The sequence below is a fragment of the Antedon mediterranea genome, chromosome 8 (assembly GCF_964355755.1).
Source record: "Antedon mediterranea chromosome 8, ecAntMedi1.1, whole genome shotgun sequence".
Lineage (NCBI taxonomy): Eukaryota > Metazoa > Echinodermata > Crinoidea > Comatulida > Antedonidae > Antedon > Antedon mediterranea.
This window is the reverse complement of record NC_092677.1, coordinates 23558673-23581138: the sequence shown is the minus strand read 5'-3', so window position 1 is coordinate 23581138 and position 22466 is coordinate 23558673. Positions and strand designations below refer to the sequence as shown.

At 32.1% G+C, this 22466-nt stretch overlaps 1 protein-coding gene across 4 annotated transcripts in view; it reads left to right on the top strand.

The window, feature by feature from the left end:
• Positions 1 to 6590: 6590 nt before the first annotated feature.
• The window catches only part of LOC140056924 (WD repeat-containing protein 89-like), a 72500-nt gene continuing 56624 nt past the window's right edge, over positions 6591 to 22466 (top strand). For 3 of the 4 annotated variants that reach the window (XM_072102452.1, XM_072102451.1, XM_072102449.1), the window contains exon 1: positions 13481 to 13670. The gene's annotated coding sequence lies outside the window, so the exon portion shown is untranslated. Of the gene's footprint in view, positions 6656 to 13480; positions 13671 to 22466 lie in introns of those variants that run through there. The other variant, XM_072102450.1, reaches the window with a different exon arrangement.

Below are 22466 nucleotides of genomic sequence, written 5' to 3'. Positions count from 1 at the left end.
AATGTGAGGTCAGCGATGACGACTATACCAGTGATAGCGACTGTGAGACCAATGACGACAGTGATGTCGATTTATTACGTGAGCTTCAAATGGAATGTCCATGTAAGTACTGTTGCTTGTTTCTCATAAGTATAAATTAAATATCAAATATACTTATGTATTTTAAAATTAAGAAAAACATTTATAAACAAATATATATCCTCTTTGTTTCTTTAATAATTAATTAGAATCTCTTCATTTTTATATTAAGAACAACGCTTACTTGTACGAGCCATCTTTAAGTTATTTTAACCTATTTTGTTTTACAGCCATGATACACGAATCAGAAACACACGAAGATGTAGAACATTCCGACAAAAATGTTGAAGAATTGAGTGAGGTCTTCAACTACAACTTCTTAAGCATCTCACCAGACTACTGGACAGACGTCACCAGTTATCAAACGACTATCGAACTCCAGTCAGCATCTAATCACGTGTCTTATAATAACAACTTATTTTTACATACTCATGAACTTGCTGATTAAACATTGAGAACGTTTTATTGTTCATAGTCTAACGTAAACATTGTACAACCTGCCTGAATGACGTCATGTAAATAATAGTATATTTTTAACAAGTTCTTTTTATTAAATAAATTTATTTTTGTAGGTACAGTATCATAATCCATTTGTTTGTTTCTTTTTTACTCAGTGTTTTAAATGTATAATTGTACTTATTATTGACTCCCATTAAATGTGAGTACAATTAACATTTTTATTCCTTAATACTCTCTGCACGGATTGGAATAAAATGTTCAGTTCACAATCTTTCTATTGATTTCTAGAAAAATTATAATGTTACATTAATTACATTTTTTTAAAGAAATATTTATTTTTATCGATCGACATTCAATAATACTACTGATGTGTTTTCTTTAGTGTCTACCCGAATTATTAACTTTTAATTGTAAGTTTTTTTAAATCAATAATTAAAATTAGTTAAACAATAATGACCACTTGAAAATATTATGTAGAAATCAATGCTTTTTGGAATTAAAATGTAGGCTTTTGCATTAAGTAATAATGAAATATAAACATTTTAATCAAAAAGAAAATAAACATATAGAGTTGTTAATTACAGTATTGCTATCTCACTGATAAAGCAGTTGTATCCGACTGTTAACAGGAAATGCCGCAAAAATTATAGCATAAACTATTCCTAAAACCGATGGAATTAATAATAAACAATTTTACTTTGATAGAATCCGTTTGTTTAATGTCGGAGGAAGCTTTATTATACCGATGATTGTATTTAGATATAGGATTTAGATAAGACACTACAGACTGATGTCTTAACATGGAGGAATTAATTAGATAATAATTAATAATTCCTTTTCCCTGGTCTTAACAAGTTTTTTTTTAACCCTAGTCTAAAATTACTGTACAACTGTTCATGGAAATAATTGTAATATATCTTTCCCCCAATTTTGTCGAAAGTTTGAAGTATGGTAAGATTAGAAGGCATCAATAAAAACTATTCCTTAAATTCAACTGTGCTTTCTTTGGCTGTGAAGTAATTTTCCCTAGATTATGGAAGCAACTTTCCAATGATATTAAACAATGTGCTACAATTTCAGACGTTAAAGCCCAACTCACCAAAAATTTCTTATTTTAAAATATTAAATTATTTATATTGTTTATTCAATGCAGCTTATTCCTAATTGGTGTATTTCATTATAACTTTGTTTTGTTTTTAATTTTGTACTACTTGGTTTTTGTTATTTTTGTATTTTATAATAATGATGGAGTAAGAGCAGTTTTCTGTTTGGGCGCATGCCTATTACTTGCTCCTGGCAAGATGAAATGTAAAACGTACTTTTGCCGAATAAATATTATTATTAATATTAAATTAATGTTTTTCAGCGTCGTTTCAACATTTCTGTTTGTGAGACACAATCATCGTAGATACAGTTATACTCTTCTAGGAACAATAAAGTCCTAATAAATGCGTAATGATAAATCGGTCCTTTAAATTCTATAAAGCAGATAGTTTTTTAATGTATAAAGGCCATGATTCAGCCTATGTTGAATATTGTTAATGTTGTCAAATTTATATAGCGCTTTTACAATCAACAGATGGTTCCAAACGCTTAAAAATAAAGATGAGAGAAAAACAGACTGAAACTACAAAGAACAAAAAAGATGGGTTATTAAAAGGCTTTTGAAAAATTCAAAGAAGGTGCATTTTAAATTGGATTAGGAAGATTGTTCCACAGTTGACGAGCTGTAACTGCAAAGGCTCGATAATCGGCGACTACGTGGAATAAACAGTGAACAGATGTACTAGTACCGTAAGAGATCTTTCATTTAGGATCTTCGTATAATTAAAGTGGAAATATGGTTGTGATGTGTCATGAAATGATTTATATGTAATTAACATTAGTTTGAATATAATTCATTGTTTAATTTAAGCCAGTGAAGTTTATGTAATGTTATTGGTGTAATGTGAATATTGTAATACAGTACACTTAAAAATCCTATCCTATGAAAGATCAGGATCTGCTTGAGAAAGACCTACTAGGTTAAATCCAGGATTACGTAAAAATTATAATATAAAGTTTGTTTGAATTTATTAGATTACCAACATTAATGCATAGTCGTCATAGAGCTGGTGTTGATATGGTGTAGTTTTGCAAAATAATAATATATAAGGTATGGAGTCTGTAACGAGTTATATATGTAGGCATATATAGGCTTATAGATTAAAATTTCATCATGTAGGCCTAAGGATCGGATAAATGTAAGAGGAAATTCTTTTTCTTTAGAGAATTGTAGAATTTATATAAGTTATAGAAGTTTGTGGAATGACCTTTCTGATTATGATTTTCGGCTAAATATGCTTAAATGATTTGACGCCCTCTATAATGTTTGCGCTTAAGAATATTCCATTTTACTATATGTAATGTAAGGAATTTAAAATACCGATTTTATGTTTTTTAAACAACTGGGCCTAGGCCTATGCATAGTCTAGTTTTTAATAGTGAGTTATGTTTCTTTTTGTACGTATACTAAAATTATTTAAAAGTACAATCTTCTTTTTGAGAAATTAAGTATTTTGGACGGTTCTATTTTGGTAAACAAAACTGAGATTGGAGCTGAGCGTGCACGTGTGCATGGGAGATCGTCTGCCTTTCTTTAGTTTTTGTTGCATTGATTTGTATTATTATTTATCAGCTAAATGCACTAAACTAATTCCTCTTTATGGTTATTGTAAGCTTGGAAAGGTATATTGTGAAGTGATGCAACCTAATTTATAGTTGTTTAATATAGCATGATATTTACTAGGCCTAGCTAGGGCCTAAACTAGGCCTAGGCCTAGGCCTAGCCCGGCCGGCGGCCTACTAGTCTAGCTATTACTAACTAACTAGCCTGGCCCTACCTATAGGCTAGGGCCTAGGCCTACTCTGCCTGACCTACTACTTAGAGGAGCTAGCTAGACTAGAATGGCCGGCCTAGGCCTCTATCTAGTGTAGTACTACTAGCCTACTACTACTAGTAACTAACTTAAACTAGCCTAGTACTAGGCCTAGCTAGGTTACAGGTAGTCTAAATAAGTAGAAGGTAGGCCTAGTTAGGCCCTAATGGGTATAGGCAGGGGCAGATCCAGGATTATTTTTGCGGGGGCACATATGATCGTAAAGAGCAAATACACGGGGGGAAGCCCAGAAAAAAAATGCATTTTATGGTGTTCACATTCGATCATATGTAAAGTGTCTTGCACACCTGTTCCAAACTTCCGGGTGGCAAAAGTATTTTTCCCAAAGACTGACTGAATGAATTGCACCTTCTGTTTTTTGGACATGATAAATTGTGTGTGTCACGACGGTGTAGTTAAGTAAATTCAATAAAATATGATTTTAAATGATTAGTAAATACAAAATAATATTTATAAACCTCATTTGAAGAATGTCAATACTTTATTAGCCTGAATGAAAGACATGACTTCACGTGGTATACACGAGAAAAATATTATCATATGGAGTGCACTGAATTTTTAACTTGAAAGATTAAAAACAATTAAATTATTAAAATTACAATAAACTACTTTCCTTTGTGTTGTTATAGAGGTTTAAGCCAACAAAATTGTAGTATTATATATTATTTATTTTTATAATACAATAAACCTAAAGACCATGATGAACTTGTGTACTACATACCGTATTGTTCCTAATAAACGCCCCCGGGGCGTTGCATTTTTTAAAAAGGTGGGGGGGGGGGGGTGTTTGTTAGGGGTGAAATGTAAAAATCATAAATAGAGCCTAGGCCTATACGAGGCCTACCTAGGCTACCCTAAACAGGTTGCTTCAGACGGTCAATCAATGTTTTTTTGGGTGTGCAACAAATAAGTTCACAGGGTACCTCCAAACCCCCTGCTATGCTACTGTGCCTGCGTTTAGCTGTAATTTTTACTTTTACTTCGCCTTTATGTTTAAAAAAAAAATTAAAATCTTGGATTGCTCTTGTGGCAAATGGCCAACGATGCACCGTTCTTCGTTGTCCTTCACAACAGAAACAGCGTGTTTTTCGTACATGTTTTGTCACGCTTTTATCGTACATCGTTATCACAGTCGCTGAAAAATGTGACTTTCCGAGCTGAAACCAATTCTAAACGTGGGAATCCTCTGTTTATATAGATTGGGCACTTAGGTGTGTTAATTAGAAAAAATAAATAAAGGGGGGGGGGGGGGCGTTTATTATTAGGGGTGGGGCGTTTATTAGGAATAATACAGTACACTAGACTATGTGAAATGTCATAAAAGACGCACTGGTCGGCGGCCCAACCGGTCATACTGTATGCCGGTGGGGATAGGCATAATAATATAAAACATAACATCATAGACCAGCGATAGTTCCATTTGGGAACGAAAATATTGAACATCATGGAGTATGCAAAATTCGCGAACAATGTGCGAGAAACACGTTTATTGTCAGAATAATCAATTCTCTCTCTAGTGTTTGCCAATTAAAATTTTTCATATGTGAATTAAATTTTTCCCCTCAGCAGATAAAGTATCAATATACATAGCAAAGAAATACAATATTTTAACATAGATATTTCATATCATCCATCCGCTTAATGTTTCTATTTTTCTAATTATAATTATAGTAATATTTTTTTGTTTTTGTTTGTTTATTTATCGTATCGTATACATATTTTTTCACATAACCATTTAAAAACAAACAAAATTATCGCAATAGGATTTATTTTTGTAAAATATAATTTATGAGCTTAAAATAGACTGAAACATGTAGGGAAAGTATGCGAGTACTGTTAAAGCATATTATTATTTCCTCCATGCAGTTTATGTTCAGTAGTGAGCCCTCTATTAATTACAAAGTTTGATTTGGTATAAATTTATTAGATGAATGGAAAGCAAAATACTGTATTATGTTATACACTATTTTGAATATGAAATGTATATGTATCATCAATCTCAATTATATTATAGTAATGTAAAATTCTGCCATTGTGCTTGCCTATGTCAGAATTAACCATAATTTATATATAGATTGTAACATATTAAAGATCATCTTTACACATTATTACATGCAGTGTTAAATTGCAATTTTGTATACTGTAGACATGTAAATATTTTTATTTTTGAATTGTACATGATTACCAGTTAATAACATATTGATTTCGGCCATTATATGTCTTTTCTGCAACCGTCAAATAATAACATTATTTATAATAAAACTTGTTCAATTGGTTGTCTTTAACGATAAGTAATACGTATTGTAGTCGTACTTGAGACAAAAGCTATAGCAAACAAAATGATAACTAGAAAAAACGGAACTCCGAGTAAATGTATAGTGCCTAAGTATAACTTCCCAATATAAATATAATATAGGCTTTTCTACATAACCTCCTTGTGGCAGTAGGTAAAAATCAAATTGATGAGCCTAACTATTCAAGCTGGCCTCATTCAATAGCGGTCAACTTCTTAACCAATGAAAATATTCTCCCATTTATATATTAACCAATTAGTGAATCCATACTTTTAAAAAACGTATAAAATGAAGAAAACTTAGTCTTTTATCTTTGCATTTTATTTTTTCAAATTTAGATATTTTTCCTCTTTCATAAGCCTAATTGCAAACATTGTCTTTATTGTATAATAAATTTAACTTCCGATAAAACTAATTATCAGGCTTGTCTTTTGAAAATCATAGGTGTGCTACAAATTGCACTCCTGTTGTAGGTGTGCTGTTTGTATTTTGGTGTGTAGAAGTTTACCAAATTTAGGCATGTTGTAAATCGCACACTCCTCAAGTGCAGTTTAGGAGTGTGTCAGGTGAGTGATCGCACTCACTCTCCTTAAAAGACAAGGCCTGAATTATCAAGTACTCACTTGAGCTATGTTTGGGCTATTTTCAATATCCTTTGGTCACGCAAATGACGTGATGAGCTAATTCTGTTATTCGTCGTGGCTCACTGATTTGTCTTTATTGTTTCTTCGTCATAAGTGTGAGTTTTCTGTATGTGTAAAAGAATCTAATTTGGGTTTTGAACAAAAGGTTAAGTACTCTTATTTTAATATTGTTTTACAGACCTTGCACTCATCTTGAACGCTATTCCATCTTCTACTGCTACTGTTAATGACTGCTTAAAAGGTGAGTCTTATTATATTTTAATGCACAGGTGTCAACCAAGTTGTGCCCTAAAGGCTTTCCCGGCATGTCATGTATTGAATAAATACAATTTCTTAATTCGTTTTAATTTAAAATTTAATTTTGTATTTTTATCTTCCCACTTCCCACTAAATGGAATTGTAGGTGGCTTTGTATCTTGTATCCTTTTGCTTAAAATAATGTATCAAAATCATAAAATCATACACAATAATTAATTTTTATGTATTTGTATCGTACTACATTTGGTTAGGTTTCCTTGCATGTTCGTTGCCTGTTCTTTCAATCAACTGTGTTTCATGATACATTCTGGACCATTTTCCAGTTATGATCAGTAAAATAAGAGAAAGGCCTTGTGGGTAAAAAAAATGAAAGAAAGGCCTTGTGGGTAAAATAAAAGAAAGGTCTTATGGGTAATAACAGAAAGGCCTATGTTGGTAAAATAAGAGAAAAACCTTACACAGTTTTGTTTGTTTATTATTTTTCCACAAATAATACATACATTTTCTTAATAAATCTTTTATTATTTATAAATGTGGATGGTGATCACAATAACTCTAAAGAAATAAACTTTAGGTGAAGGCTACCATTAATAAAATAGAAAAACATTAGATTAGGCCTACTGGTAAAATTAATGTTCTTGTGGCTTCAGTAATACCTAGGTGTCAACAATTTACAGGCCGAAATTCAATTTGCTGGCTTTATTTAGACTTGCTAAGTACTCTCCTTCCCTCCTATTGTAGCTGGTGCAACTAATAAAAGGAGGCATGTTATTTTCACCTTCAGCCTAGATGCTTTATGTGAATATTACATTATTAGTATGCTACATTTGCATTTAATACATCATTTATATTCATTCAAAAATGATCAATGCCACCTTTGGGATTTTATTATTATTGCCTATTTAAAATATGGTGATGTGAAAACTATTAAAGTGTCATATTAAAATTGTAGTACAATGTTTCAGTCAAGGCAGTGATGTTTATTGCTCCAGCATTTGAATGACACCCAAGGTATTCCTACAGTACTTCCTTTGCCAAAATTGAAAGTTTTCAGTTTTGGTACCCATACATTCAATTCATTGGCTATATGATGAAAAAAACTGTTGACCATAAACCCTCTAACAAATATCCTTTAAAATGTTAGTTTTGGCCTAGCAATGATGTGGGATTGTGAACCATGGGGTGGCCATTTTCAAACTAGTGATCAGCAGTGCTTAACTTTTTGTATGACAACTGATTAACCATTGATACCTACAGTAGCCAACAGGCACATTACATCTAACAGCATAGGCTAGTAGGACTAAAACACCATCCAAACCCCTCTCCCCAAGTGTTCCATCTTCCCTCCCCATTTCATTTTGCATAAAAAAGATCTTTCCCCCCCCCCCCCCTTCACTACACCTGTAAAAATCCCGACTATCCGAATCCATTTAAAGCGGTAAAGTTGAGCGGAAAACGCAAAAATAGAATCTATGTTATTTCTTATGACCATTTACACAGAACGCGGAGCGGTTGAGTGGAAATCCGCTCAGGATCGAAACAGATTTGATTTTGTGAAAATACCGCGCGATAATGGATTCTGGCCAACCAACGACATGATTGAAATAACGTCATCTATCAACAACTTTTTTTTTTGCTTCCGTCGAGTCAAAGATGACAATAAATACGAGTGCCGTAGTAGGCCTAGCCTAGTTTTGCAACTTTATTCAGAAATACAAACTCCTACGACGTGACTTGTTCGTATAAAGATAGTGAAAAGAAAATATACATTTTATTAGTACGTTATTAGGCATTATTATTTAGTCCCTCTAAAACTTACCGCTCGTCTGTGTAAATTGGCCGTAAGGAGACTTGCTGCTTGCACGACATTTTCTTTTCTTTTTGGGTTTTTTCACAGCACTAGATGATGAGCTGTTGTTTGATTTCTGATTTACTTGTTCGTCGGAAGTCTTTGAAGGTGTCTGTTCTTGTTCTTGATTGTGTTCTTGACTATTGTTCTTTGCTTTGGGTTGAGTTGGTGCCACGATGGATGATGTAATTTTACTTTGAATATTGTTACTGTAGTTGCAAGCCTGAGACCAGGAATTTCTTTGTTTTCATTTGTTTCTTCTTCTTCACTTTCTTTGATGATTGATTCGTTATTGTTACTATGAATATGATTGCTCGACGTTTCCTTTGTTGTAGAAGTTTTTTCTTTCACAATTTTGTCGAACATTTCTTGGGTAAACTTTTCCCCTGTGGTTGGTTTTAAAAGTTTCTCGTTGGGGTGATAGTGATTCCATTGATGCAGTACATTTTGCTGTCTTATTCTGTTCACTATTTTTGTTAACTTATGTGTCATGATGATCAGTGGTAAGTCTATTTTTTGAGGTACAGACTTTTTCATTTTGCCCATCATTTCCGCATTTTTTTGCACGTAAGTTGAAACTTTTTTGGGCATTGGTTGGCTTTGTGACCATCTTCATTACAGTTGAAACATTTGTTACTTCTGTCAAGCCTGTCTTTATGGAACAGCCTCGCATTAAATCCATTGATTTTGTGAATCGTGGTAGACTGTCTTTGAATGGTGCTACTATGACAGCTCTGTCACCATTAACGAACTGGGATAGCTTCCCGTTAATTCTAAATTTCACATACTGAATGTCTCCTATTATCTTGCATCCAAGTTTGTTTAAACAAACCTTAAATTCATCAATATGAACAGAGATCGAGACGTCTTTTATTAATACTATAACACTGTTGTTCGATTGGAGATATGGATTTGTATCGTATACAATTACGTGTTTAGAGTTACCCTGTCTTCATGTCTATTTAGGTAAATCCTTCAGAGGTTTCTTATTCGTTGTATTCCAATATTAATAAGGTTTCCGCCGTTAATTAGTTCACACAGTGCGAAGTAGATTTTTTCCTCTGTTAAAAAGCTTTCTCTGTCCTTACACACGTCGTCGTCTTTAAAAAAGATCGGCTTCACGCTTGGTAATATATATATATATATATATATATTGTATAAAAATTTAATCTCTAACTCTGACAGAGTGTTCTAGATGGCATATGATAAATAAATGCTGATTCAAAATAAGCGGGCCTTCGAGTTGTTAATGAAGGCTTGTTTGACCATTCCAACATTATCTAGAACTTGTTTGAATAACGTGTTCGTATTTCTACCATGCTTCGAGCATTTTTCATCTTGGAAGAATAGCTTTTTCGTCATCCGATCATTATCGGATCTAATCAGATGTGCAGCATAATTTCGTTGCTGGGTTTTGATAAATGTAGATAAATCACATGTCTTACATTGTGAATGTCGATGTTGGTGTAATACAGTAAGGTTTGATTCTTTTCAATGATTGTTACGTCATTCTCTTTGTTTATTCCAGTGGCCTTTGTTACGTCATCCTATGACGTTATCGTTATTATTTCTTAAATCAAATCCTTCTCATAGAATTAGTAGAACCGATTGCAATTCATAAGGTCAATTGTGAATCTTTTTGATGAGCGAAAGAGACGCTAGTGGCAGTAAGGATTTAGGTAGGTCATAAAGTGTTATTACTAATAATCATTTCTTTATGAGCTTTTCAATCAAATATAAGGAAGTGAGTTTGAATGCAGATCACTAATACTAATGTTGAGTAATTAATTAGCCATCAATGTGTAGTAAACATTATTATCCAAAATTATTCTACTGCAGCTACTGCAGCATTACCTATATTTTATTGCTGCAATAATGTAGATTTGAATTGGTTTGTTTCAATGTATCTATAGGTTTATGAGGGTCAGCCTGTGGGATTTACCTTTTTAAAAAAAACATGGTAAATAATTGCATAAACAGGTTAAAGGGTAAACATTATTATTGATTAAATGCCCGGCATCAACCCAGTACAGTAGAACCTTCATTTTAGGTACGGTATGTGACCGAAAGGCATACATAAAACATGGGATCCAAAAAATCCAGGTTGACCTTAATTTGACCCCAAATACGTAGATCATAGCTAAAAAGGCTGCCGTGTTTACCTACTGTACAGCATGCAGGTGGTCACTATCTAGGCCTTGCCTCTATCAATAAAAACAGTTGCTGCTGTAGAGAGAATGCACGTGTTAAGCTTGCTTGCCTCACACAGCAGAGTTCCTCACATAATTAATAGACATGGCTTTGTGCGTTGTTGTTAAATTTCGCCCTCAATGTAAGAAAATGATGATGTCATCGGTCATTTTTAAGTGTACGTAAAATCAAGGGAATGTAAAATCAGGGTACGTAAAACAGAGGCTCTACTGTATTGGGTGAATTTCCCATTCTTCTGGACATTTTTGGGAGAGCTGACTACATCAAACTGTTATAATATTGTACTGAAATAATAGGGAGAATTTGATTTAGTAACATCATATTGAGGTACTATCTGCATTCATTGACTTTAATTTGGACCTTGGATTGGATTATGGATCTTTTTTGGTGTATAATCGTCGTGAACAGATACAAAATTTTACAGATGGTTAACGACTTGGACAATGTATAATTTGCATTAAATCCTAGGTCCAGTCCACATTTATTTTATCAAAGTAAAATAAAATACTGTACAAAAACTATAAAATGATTGATATTAAATGACCTCTTTTGAAGGGGGTCTTTACACAGCCCATTTAAAAGGGTGTCTAGAAAACTCAGATCTCAGATATGAGTTTTCTAGATCTAGAAAAGTCAGATATCTGAGTTTTCTAGATCTAGAAAACTCAGACAAGATCTGAATCATTCCATTTTTATTAGAGGTTAGCATATTTGAAATACTAAACAGTACCTCGTACCTCAACCAACTCGTACATACCTCATTTTTAAGCCTACATTTTAACGGTAACATGCACTGTATTTTCTTTATGATTTAAGCCGCTTTTACATGTTACAATATTAGTAAGAAAACGTACACAGTAATCAGTTTTAATAATACTCTAGTATTTCAAATGAGCTACCTTCTGATTAATAATGGAATGATCCAAATGACCTACCAACCAAACATTTAAAGCCTGGCATCACAAAAGCGGCGCAGAGTCGCAACCCGAATTTCTGAGATATTTAGCCTTGAAGTTCAGAATGTGAAAAACGGCCTAACCTTTCCATTTCAAAATTGCACTAATCTTTAACATATCAAACTCTTGTTCATAAAAAAATATCACAAGTATGTGTATTTTGCAATTATTTAAGTCGTTTCCATTGAAAATCATTAGGAAATTGTATTTTTGTTTACTCAAAAATCAACTTTCTTTACGGCGATTTTGTAAACAAACCGCTAAACCGAATCACGTCATGTTTGGTACCTATCTGTTCAAAAATATATCAGCTACCATAATTGTTAACAACCTAAGGGATTTTTTTAATCTAGCCAATGGAAATTGGTTTTATTAAGGTGTTAGGTTGCTGAAATTTCTGACAAGAATTTGTGAATCCTTGACTGTGATTGGCTATAGAGATATATTACGCTCTCTGATTGGCTGACGCTTTTGTTTACGATGAACAGCATGATTTCTTCCGTAGTTTCTCGAATACACGTTTCAACATTTTGTGAATATTGAGGAAGTTAATAGTTATTTTTATCCATATATATTTTTAAAAAATATAATATTATGTACCACACAGTGATATTTTCGACTAGTTTGCTGTTATGGAGAAGAAAATAGCGAGTTTTGACAAAGAGTCTTGTCGCGTTGATCTGCGGGCTAGGCCAAGCCAAGCTAATTGGTGTCGCTACTTCATATTTGATCTAACTGTATTTTTCTCTTGCTTCTGTGATATTGTAGTCTTTAAAAACGTTTTTATAATTTTCCATTTTTATTGTTTATATTTGTAAGTGTTAACTAAACTTCAAGGAAGAACAATGTACAAATATTGAATGAATATCTAGAATAAAGAAAGATCTATCTATCTATCTATTGTTGATTTTCTCAAAATGAAGATTTCCTGAACTAGAAAGTGACTCGTATGTTTTCATTAATAAACCAATTTTAATAAACAACGGTTCATTTTAAAGATATAGATTACGAATATATAGAAATCTAAAAAAAAATTATTTCCAACACTACGCTGGTTTTGTGATGCCATGTCATTTGATAATCTGAGTTTTCTAGTTCCATTTTGGAACTAGAAAACCCAGATATTGATATCTGAGTTTTCTAGATCTAGAAAACTCAGACATATCTGAGTTTTCTAGACACCCCATTTAAAATCCTATTTTAATGTTTGCTGGACAAGAAACATTAATAATATAAAAATTTCTAAAAAAAATGAAAGTTAAGAATATTTTGGTTTGTATTACCTTCTGAGGCCCATTTCTGCTACCAAAAATATTGTAAAATATACTGTACTGTAAATTTATTATTATTATTATGTTATATTATTATTATATTATATAGTTATATTTTTGCCTGCAGATACAGGTGCTGTCATTTGAAGAAAATATATCTAGATGATAATATAACCATGGATAATAATAATATATAAACAACTCATTTTGAAATTTGAAATACCTTTCATTTTAATATGTCTGGCATAAATTTCACGTTTCATAACTTAACCCAACAAATTCATGCATGTGTAACCATGTGCAAATGCATGCATTATTCATAAGATATAAATTTATACAAGTTGAGTCACACACACTAAACTGTCTTGCTTTAGAACCGTACATTCAGATAGAAGTTATTAGAAATCTAGAAACTAGAATAGCGTGATTGGTTAAGAAAGAAGCTTATGAATAATGCATGAAGCAGTGATGAACGTGCTCTTGTATGGGTTTGTCTTGATTACATAGCTTTGTGCATGTGCTACTCTGTTTCTGTATAAAATGATCTCTCTTCACACAAACACAGGAATATTAATATACAGTCGATTACGAGAAGAAGTAGGCCTATATACTTGTGTGACCATCACGCAACAACGTTGAACGATTTCAATTATCGACCAAGTCAACAATACGTGAAGACGCTTGTTTTATTTGCATCATTTTATTATCACAGTGAGTACCTTCAATAGCTATTTAATTTAATTATTATACAGTACTTAGTATGGCTATTTCATTGTACCTGACATAAACACAAATTCTGTGTATACTGAATTACCTGTTGTTGATAGTACATAGGGAAAAACAAGGTAAAGATGAAATTGTTAGTTCATCATTAGAGTTCCATGCATTAGATTCGAGATACTCATTGAAACTCTAAAGTTAATAGTAGATGCAGTGTATGTATTTAAGTTGTGCATGCTTTTATCCTTATTCTTGGATATGACTATTGTTGGGGTTAGGCGTACTGTACTGTGTTTGTTTGAAATGATTTCTTAGCAATTTTCTTTTGTTAATTGATATACTATTTTTAAAATGTTAAAACACCTGTTGATCTTGGTTTGCTGGAATTTAGACATCACTAGGATCGTTGGATGGGTGTGAAAGATTTTTGGTTATTTAGGTTAGTGCATGGTAATGTCTACACACAGCCAGTAAGAAAATGAGTGGATCGTGACAATAATGCTAAAGTCTTTCACAAACTCCAGCAGTAAACTATATATGACAGAGTATACTTGTATTAAAGATATTCCGTGCCTTTTTTTCATAAGCCTAGCTAGTAGTAGGCCCAAATTTCCTAAGCCTAACTAGTAGTAGTAGGCTTCAATGTCCTAAGCCTAACTAGTAGTAGGCCCAAATTTCCTAAGCCTACGGTAACTAGTAGTAGTAGGCCAAAATGCCCTAAGCCTAACTAGTAGTAGTAGGCCCAAATATCCCAGCCTAACTTATAGTATTGCCATAGGTACAATCAGCAATATACACATATTTTTTTCATTAGTCCTTGCTTTGTTTTACTATTCTACAACACAACAACAAATTAGATCTCTTCTCTTGCCCTAATATTTCACGGTCTTATTCGGTATAGTCGAGATACACCTAAATTTGCATGGTTACAAAAAAGTAAAATGCTGAATTTAGGCTAAGCACCAATGAGCATGCACAGATTTCTAGCAGACCGACCGTGTTTGTATGACAAAACGGTGCCTCATAGTCTATCAGTGAAACCTTAGCTCCATAGTAACAGAAAACATTACATGTATAATAGCAATTCTGACCGTCATTCCAATTTTAATTTGAAAAGTGAACAATCACTTATTAAGCTCTGTCTACACTATTAAACTACTGTAGTTTGACAAAATGTGTGATGTACCCAAATATGGGAGTGCTATGCCCAAATATAGTAGTGATGACATCATCATGTCCATACATGGGCACATCACACATAAAGTTTGATAGTTTAGACAGAGCAATAGAGCAAAATATTTATTATTATAGGATAATAACACATTATGTGACCAATCTATAAACCTACTTGTGATTGATTGGATGCTGATTAATTATAAATCAATTAATTCCCTCAACATTCAACATGCTGTCATAATATAAATTGAAAAATGTTTAAAATTTACAATTTAATTTTTTTGTGTTAATATCACCAAATTTTCTGTACTGTATCTCTACATATAATGGCATCACTGCCATAATAATATCAGTATCATATCCATATTCTATAATACTGTGTCACACGTATTACATGTGACACCTGTATTATGTTACAATAGGCTTGGCCTATGATACAGGTGTCAGATGTGATACATATGTAACACTGTATCACAGAAGCTGCATATGATACTGTAAAATGTATAGATAATAGTATTAATACAGATGAATAGATTTTTCATGTTACACTTACAGTGCTTTTATATTTGTTTATTTTTTTTTAATTTGATTATCAGTAAATGTTATTGTATTTAATTTGAAATGATATATTGATTTGAATTAATTTTTGATTGATTAATCAAAGGCTATAGTTTCAATCAAAGGCTATAGTTTCAATCTAAGGCTATAGTTTCATATCATCCATTTTGGCTAGTAGTGCTGTACAATAAATTGATTACCAAAATCAATCATATGGAATGCCAAAATATGAATTACCTTTCCTCCCTTGGGACTAAATCTTAAAGATGCAACTAATTATTAAGTACTGCAGATGCCCAGAAGTTTTGACATCAATCTTCAGGTAACCATTTGCACTCCTGTCTGAGTGTCATAAATGAATATAAGTGTGTTTACCCCTGTTGTTATTAATTAACAGGCAGTTATGCTTGAAATTAGAATCCTAGTTTTTTTTCTTAAACAAATATTGTCATCGCAGTCGGGGCTGAATTACAGGATATTTATGTAAAAATTGAATAAAAATTAAAGGTAAAAGTATAATAAAAAATGGAAAAAATTAAACTTTACACATCTTAGCGTAACTTCACTGGGAACCAGTTGAAATGAAAACTATTTAAACAACTATAGGCAATTTCTGATGCTTAATCTTTTCATGAGATTTGATTGACATCATTATTGGTTAATTTTTCTTGAGCAAAATCGGTTAAACCTGTTTCAACAGGAACTTTATCGGTTAATTGTCGCTTAAAGATGTATTGTTCCCAAAATCATGAAAAATAAAGATTAATAAAATCAGACTTTGAATAGATTATTTTATCATTTTAATCAAATTAATCACTTTCGTAGAAAAAAAAGCGAAAAAAATGTTTTCACTTAAATTCAACCAAAAATCCATTGGCTGGCAGTCAATTTGACTATTTTTTGCTTTAGATTACTGTTTTTTCAGGCAAATACATTTTTTTTCGATCTAATTTTTGTTCAACGATAACTATTATGTGACATTAAAATGGCATATTCAACAGACATTTTATTTTCAGGGGGACAATACTAACTTCTTTAATTGTTATTGTTGGTTGCATAATCACAGCTTAACACTGCTTGATATATTTGATACTTGACTAGTGTTGTTGAGACTTGCCTGGATACTAATAATCTAGGATCATTAACTTTATCTAGGTAAGTCTTAAGGGAGACAACAACATGAAATACTACTGTTGAAATTCAAATACTGTTTTAAATAAAGATTTATGATTGATTTTTTTTATAAATTCTATAAATAAATGTTAACAAATTGTCAAAATTTTTAAGTCGACAGATATGTTTTATATCTATCTATTTAAAAAAATTAAAACTCATCAAATTGACAAAAGCAGATATCAAATTATAGATAAGATTTTTTATTTAAAGCTTCTAGGCCAGAACATTTGGGATGGGGAGGGTGTTTGACCCCGTCAAAGAGGATTGACCTTGATTGTCGGGGCGAATGTGTTCCCATAAGGATTTTCATTTTTTAAAAAGTGACTAAAACTACTCTTAAATGTCTAATATCGTCAGCGCTTCAGTTGTAGCTTAGTGCATATGGCCCTCTGTTGGGCAAATTCTGGCACCACCACTGTGTCAGAGAATGAAAAGAATATTTACTTGCAAAAATAAATCTTTATATACATTTTGATTTCATATACAGTCATATTATATATAAATTATTTTAAAAAGAATATCTATTGTACCCTAGATCCGTTACTGTTAATGGTATTGTTCCATTGTATTAACTATTAGAACAACAAAATGAATAGTTTTCGATCACCGTCTTTCAATTTCATTGACAAGAAATGAAACTAAAAAGTTACTTTATCAAATTTCTTAAATAAAACAATATCCATTTAATGTATTTATTATTTTCAGCGATTAGTACAGCTTTACATTGTGATTTAATGATTGAGTGACGCAATTTGAGTGCAGATGGCTTTTATATTCATTCAGTGAAAGATGAAATGTTCTATTTTCACCATTATTAGAATATTTTATAAATAATTTTATCTGGTTTGGTTGTGAAACAGTTTAAATGAAGAGATAAATTATTAGTGTTAGCCTAAACTAAGGTTTGAACCCAGAGCTCTGGAAAAGCATGTTTACCACTACAGTACACTACACTACACCCAGGTGTATAAATGGGTACCCAGTTAGATCTAGACACAACTTTGCGCTGGTTACCGGCTGCATTATGGGAGTATGTTTCCATACGTGTTTGATCCCAAAAAATACTGGGGTAATAATGCTTGTAAAGAGCCTTTGAGCATGATTACTCATGAAAAGGGCGCTATATAAATGTGGTATTATTATTATTATTTGCAATGGAAGATAAATGAAAGTCAACAATCTTCATTTGCCTAAGGTATAAGGTGGATAGAATGTCAAAGCCATTCATCTATGTCTTATGTATCCCTTGCCAGCCAATGTGAAAGATTATTTAATTCTATATTTCCAATTATTTCTCCGTAAGGGATACAGTAAGACTGAAAGAATATCAAATCCATCCATTTTGTGTCTAATACATCCTGTTTCAAAGATTATTTTTACCAGTTTAATTCTTGCCCCAAGGGGTATTAATTATGGCAGAGAACGTTATGTTGCAATGTATTCACTGAGATTACAAAATTGTATAATATATGCGGATAATAATATTTAATAAATAAATGTATAATTTAACAAAATGATATTGTGACAATGAATTTTATCAAAATAAATTCATAATGATTAAAGATGATTGTTTTAATGTATTACACGGCTGTTGTGCATCTATTGTAATGAGTATGACTTAAACATAGTAATAATATACCTAAATAATAATACAGTAACATTGACATGCCACATTTGTACCTTTCTGTCATAGAGGATTTAAATGTTAGTACCTTCAAGATGTTTTGTTTTGTTTGAGAGTATGTTGAAAAGTTGCATACATTTGTGTTTGAGAATATGTATTTTTTTGTTTTTTCTTTAGGTATTCATTTTGATGGCCATTCCGATTCATTAAGAATGGTTTAATGTTTTAAGCTTTTAAGATCAAGATCCGACAGATTAGCCAAGCTAAGTAGATCAAGGGCTCTCAACTCAAGTGAAAATAATCAGTTAGACCATTGGTACTTTTAATAAATACAGCATATTCTTTTATTTTATAAATAATCCTCTTGTCTTTTTATATATATTTAAATTAAAAACTAAAAATGTTGTTCTGCAATTCAGTTTTCACTGCCATGCCAGAACCAGAATATAAAGAATATAATTATCTACTGTACAAGTAATATTAAATGCGTCGAATTGAATGAAAATCGCTTAAAATCGCTTAAACTCACATTTGCTGTGTAGAAAGGAGACACAAGAGGCTGTGTGGTTGGTCTTCCACTGCAGGTTTTCATTCTACTATTTCTGGCATCTTATTTCATAGGGCCTGTTTCTGCTGCCTAATAAACACTGTATATTTTACAGTATAAATGATGCTCGAAAAAATGTACCATATAAAATATACTTCATTTTCCCACCAAATTTATGGTTAAAATATGGTATTTATTTATAAATTTACGCTGTTTCGTTAAAAATATTAACATGGCTACCTAGGATAGTAATTGTAGCAATACGGTATAAATATACCATACTGTGTAATACAATATTTTATAATTTATTATTTATAACTTATTCTGAAGATACTGTATGCAGAGGAAACAGGCCTGTATTATGATCTTTGACATTAAACTCTAATAGCATCTTGTTCAGTAGAGAAACACGCCCAACTTCGCCATTAACTATTATTATACCTAATGCCAAACAATATTGATTTATATCTGGATGTGAACTTGTATTAAACACTGTATCAGAATATAAAGTTTCACAATTTATACTGGATGCATCTAAAGGCAACGTATCTATGTCATCTAAATACATCAACTTAACAATTAGTAAGAAAAACAAATGACAAGTTTAAGATAGTTTCCTTTTCCTCAAGTAAAAATATACAATAAAGAAATTTCACTTCCATATTTGGACATTTGAATAATATTGCGTGCACATTTATCATGTTTTTCTATAATATAATAAATCAAAACAAATAATAATATTATCCATGTAAAATATGTTTTTTTAAGCCAATAAAGTTTGCCAATTGGAAGCCAATAGGGAAGTTTATTATAAATTGTGGGGTTGATGAAACTACAACAAATGACATTGATAGAAGGGCACTCTCTGTCTAAAGTATAATTTCCCTACATATCATTTCCCCTGATATTTTATTTTGTGTTTTTTTTTTTGTCTTTAGTGCTGATGATTGATTGATTAGGCTAATTGCACTACAACTTTGTGAATTTTTATATATCCAGCTTACACATCATACAGTTTAGTAATAACAAATGTTAACAACAACAAAACACTATAGAGACAACAAACTATAGAGATATAATGTAATGATCTTTTATTTACAGAATGTAATTAAAAATTATTAAATGTGGAACATCTCTATCGTACAATTTATGATATAGTTAATTATTCAATAATGGTATACATATGTAATTCATAGATATTAAATATTAAATCATAAATCTCCCATCAGTAAAGTCTAAATGTCATCATTGAATGCATTTCTTGCACAATACACCTGCAGTAGTGCTTTTAGAATCTGACAAGTAAATGTAATACACTCCACGAATTGACATACATACTGTATACCATAGTCAACACATTCATTATGTCATTATTCAACTACTGTACAAAAAAGATATATATACCGTACTACTGGATTTTATTCATAGAAAATGATAAAATTAATATAGAAATGCTTTAAAATAACATTTCCTAATATAAACTTTCCTTAAAAATTGTCTTGCGTTTTAATCTATGTTTATAGCATTTCTATCATGTTTATATATTTTCTTATACCATTTCTTAGTGTTTACTGAAATTGAGTTGTAGAATATATGTTGGTGATTTATTACTTAACGATAAGTAAAAAACATGAATAAACAAATGCATGTCAAAGTGTGCCACACAATTAATATTTGAATTTACCCATCAAAATTTGCCAAATTCCAGTAATAATATCAGCTATTGGTTAAATTCTACATCCATCGTGCTGCAGTGGAAAAGGTTTTTAAAAAAAATGTTAATGTCAAATATGGTTATCGAATACAAAATGCTGTTAGCAATATTCTTGATGATTAAATCGGTTAAGTATGATGAATGTTCGACATAAGCCCCTTTCTCACAGAGCTGTGTGCCAGGAATATTGCGGGAATATACCATTACCATGCCGGTATGATTTTCTGTGAGAACGGGTCGTCTTGGCATCATGCCGGCATCGACATGACCTGCTTTAGACCTAGTAATATTCTAGGGATATTCCCCGCAATGCCAGACGGGCATTCTGTGACAACGTAACGCCGTTATATTCCGGGTTATATTTAATTCCCCGTCGAGGCTTTGACACCTTGCGCGGTCAAGTGTATCACTTTGGTGCCGATTCAATTTACAATAATAATGTCGAACTGGAGGGATAATGAGATAAGAGAGCTGCTTAAATAAGGGGACAAAAAGACATTTGTAGCTTAATCTATAGGCCTAGGCCATAGCTCTTTTGTTGGTGCCTGACCCTTCGTCGCCTTGTAAATTGTACAGCCTTCTAAGGTGTTTTACAGATTGCCGATGACGGCTAATTAATTGCTGTACCTGTATAATATATGCGCAATATACTGTACACAGCATGTATTGCATAACTATGCTATTAAGGAAGATAATAACCTGTAACTTAAAATTCGCCGCCATATATCGCTAGACAAAAATAATAACAATAAAGGACGCCTTCAATAATTATTTAGTCGGAGACTTTTATTGGCCGAATATGCCCGACTCCTTTCTCACAGAAAGCTGGTATATACCGGTTATATGTCCGGCACGATAGTCCGATGAGAATGGGTATATGCCGGTAACGATACCGGCACGACGCCAACATAATACCGGTATATTGCAGGCACATCTGTGAGAAAGGGGCTTTATTAAACCTTAAAATTTTGTTCTGGACTGAATAGATTTTTTAGACTTTTTCACAATATAAGTTTTAAAGAAGATTAATATATGAGTGATTTTTTACTTTAAAATGTCTGTTTCAACATGAAATTTTGTTTTCATGATGGTCCATTTATCGTGAGATTCCTAAGTAAAGTAATATATTTTCAAAGCACTGCTCTCATTCTCAAATCGTTAGCGAGGCCAGGTAATTCACAACTATGTTTGCATTATGCATGTTGCCTGATTGTTCTGGTATTGATCAACTGTATCAGACAGAATAATGGTAAACATAGTCAATGTAGGAGGCGGTGCTCCGAGCGATTATTTACTTTCTGACTGAGGATGCTAATTGATCGTTGTTATTTAGCGTGCGCATAACCATTATCTAAAGATTTTAACTTGTTTTGATTGGCAGTATGAGTTTTGTCTTGTATTTCATGTAGTTGACATTTTAAAAATAAGGCCAAAACAACGTATGTGTCTTTATACAGTTCATTTATCTTTAGCATCATCTTTTTCCTTCACTGTAAAGGCCAACTCGTCATACAAAGAGGCCCGGCGAGTCAAGACGTTTTTTCGGGCCTAGTCGTACAATGCTGTCTTGATTTGGCCTTAAGCAGTGCAGAAACTATGGCATTTCTCACAGCGTCTCTCATGTTATACGGTATACAATACATCCGTCTATCATTTTTGGCGCTATGTTTTGTCTTAAATAAATCACAGTCCTTTGGTGAAGCAACTGAGTACAATTATTCAAGTGAAAAGATTTAAAATCATGCAATTTGGCATACATTAACATCAGATTCACTATAAATATGTATATATGTGTCATATACTAGCACTCAGCTTATTTTCATATTCATTATTAGATAGAAATATATTCATTATTCTATAAATAATATTAATTTATATGATAATAGAACTGCTCAGCTCTTTTTGAAAGCAATCTAGAGGACCCAGAGTACAACGACGACGACTGAGTGTAAAGCTCTGTCTACACTTTATGTGATGTCATATCAGTACCAT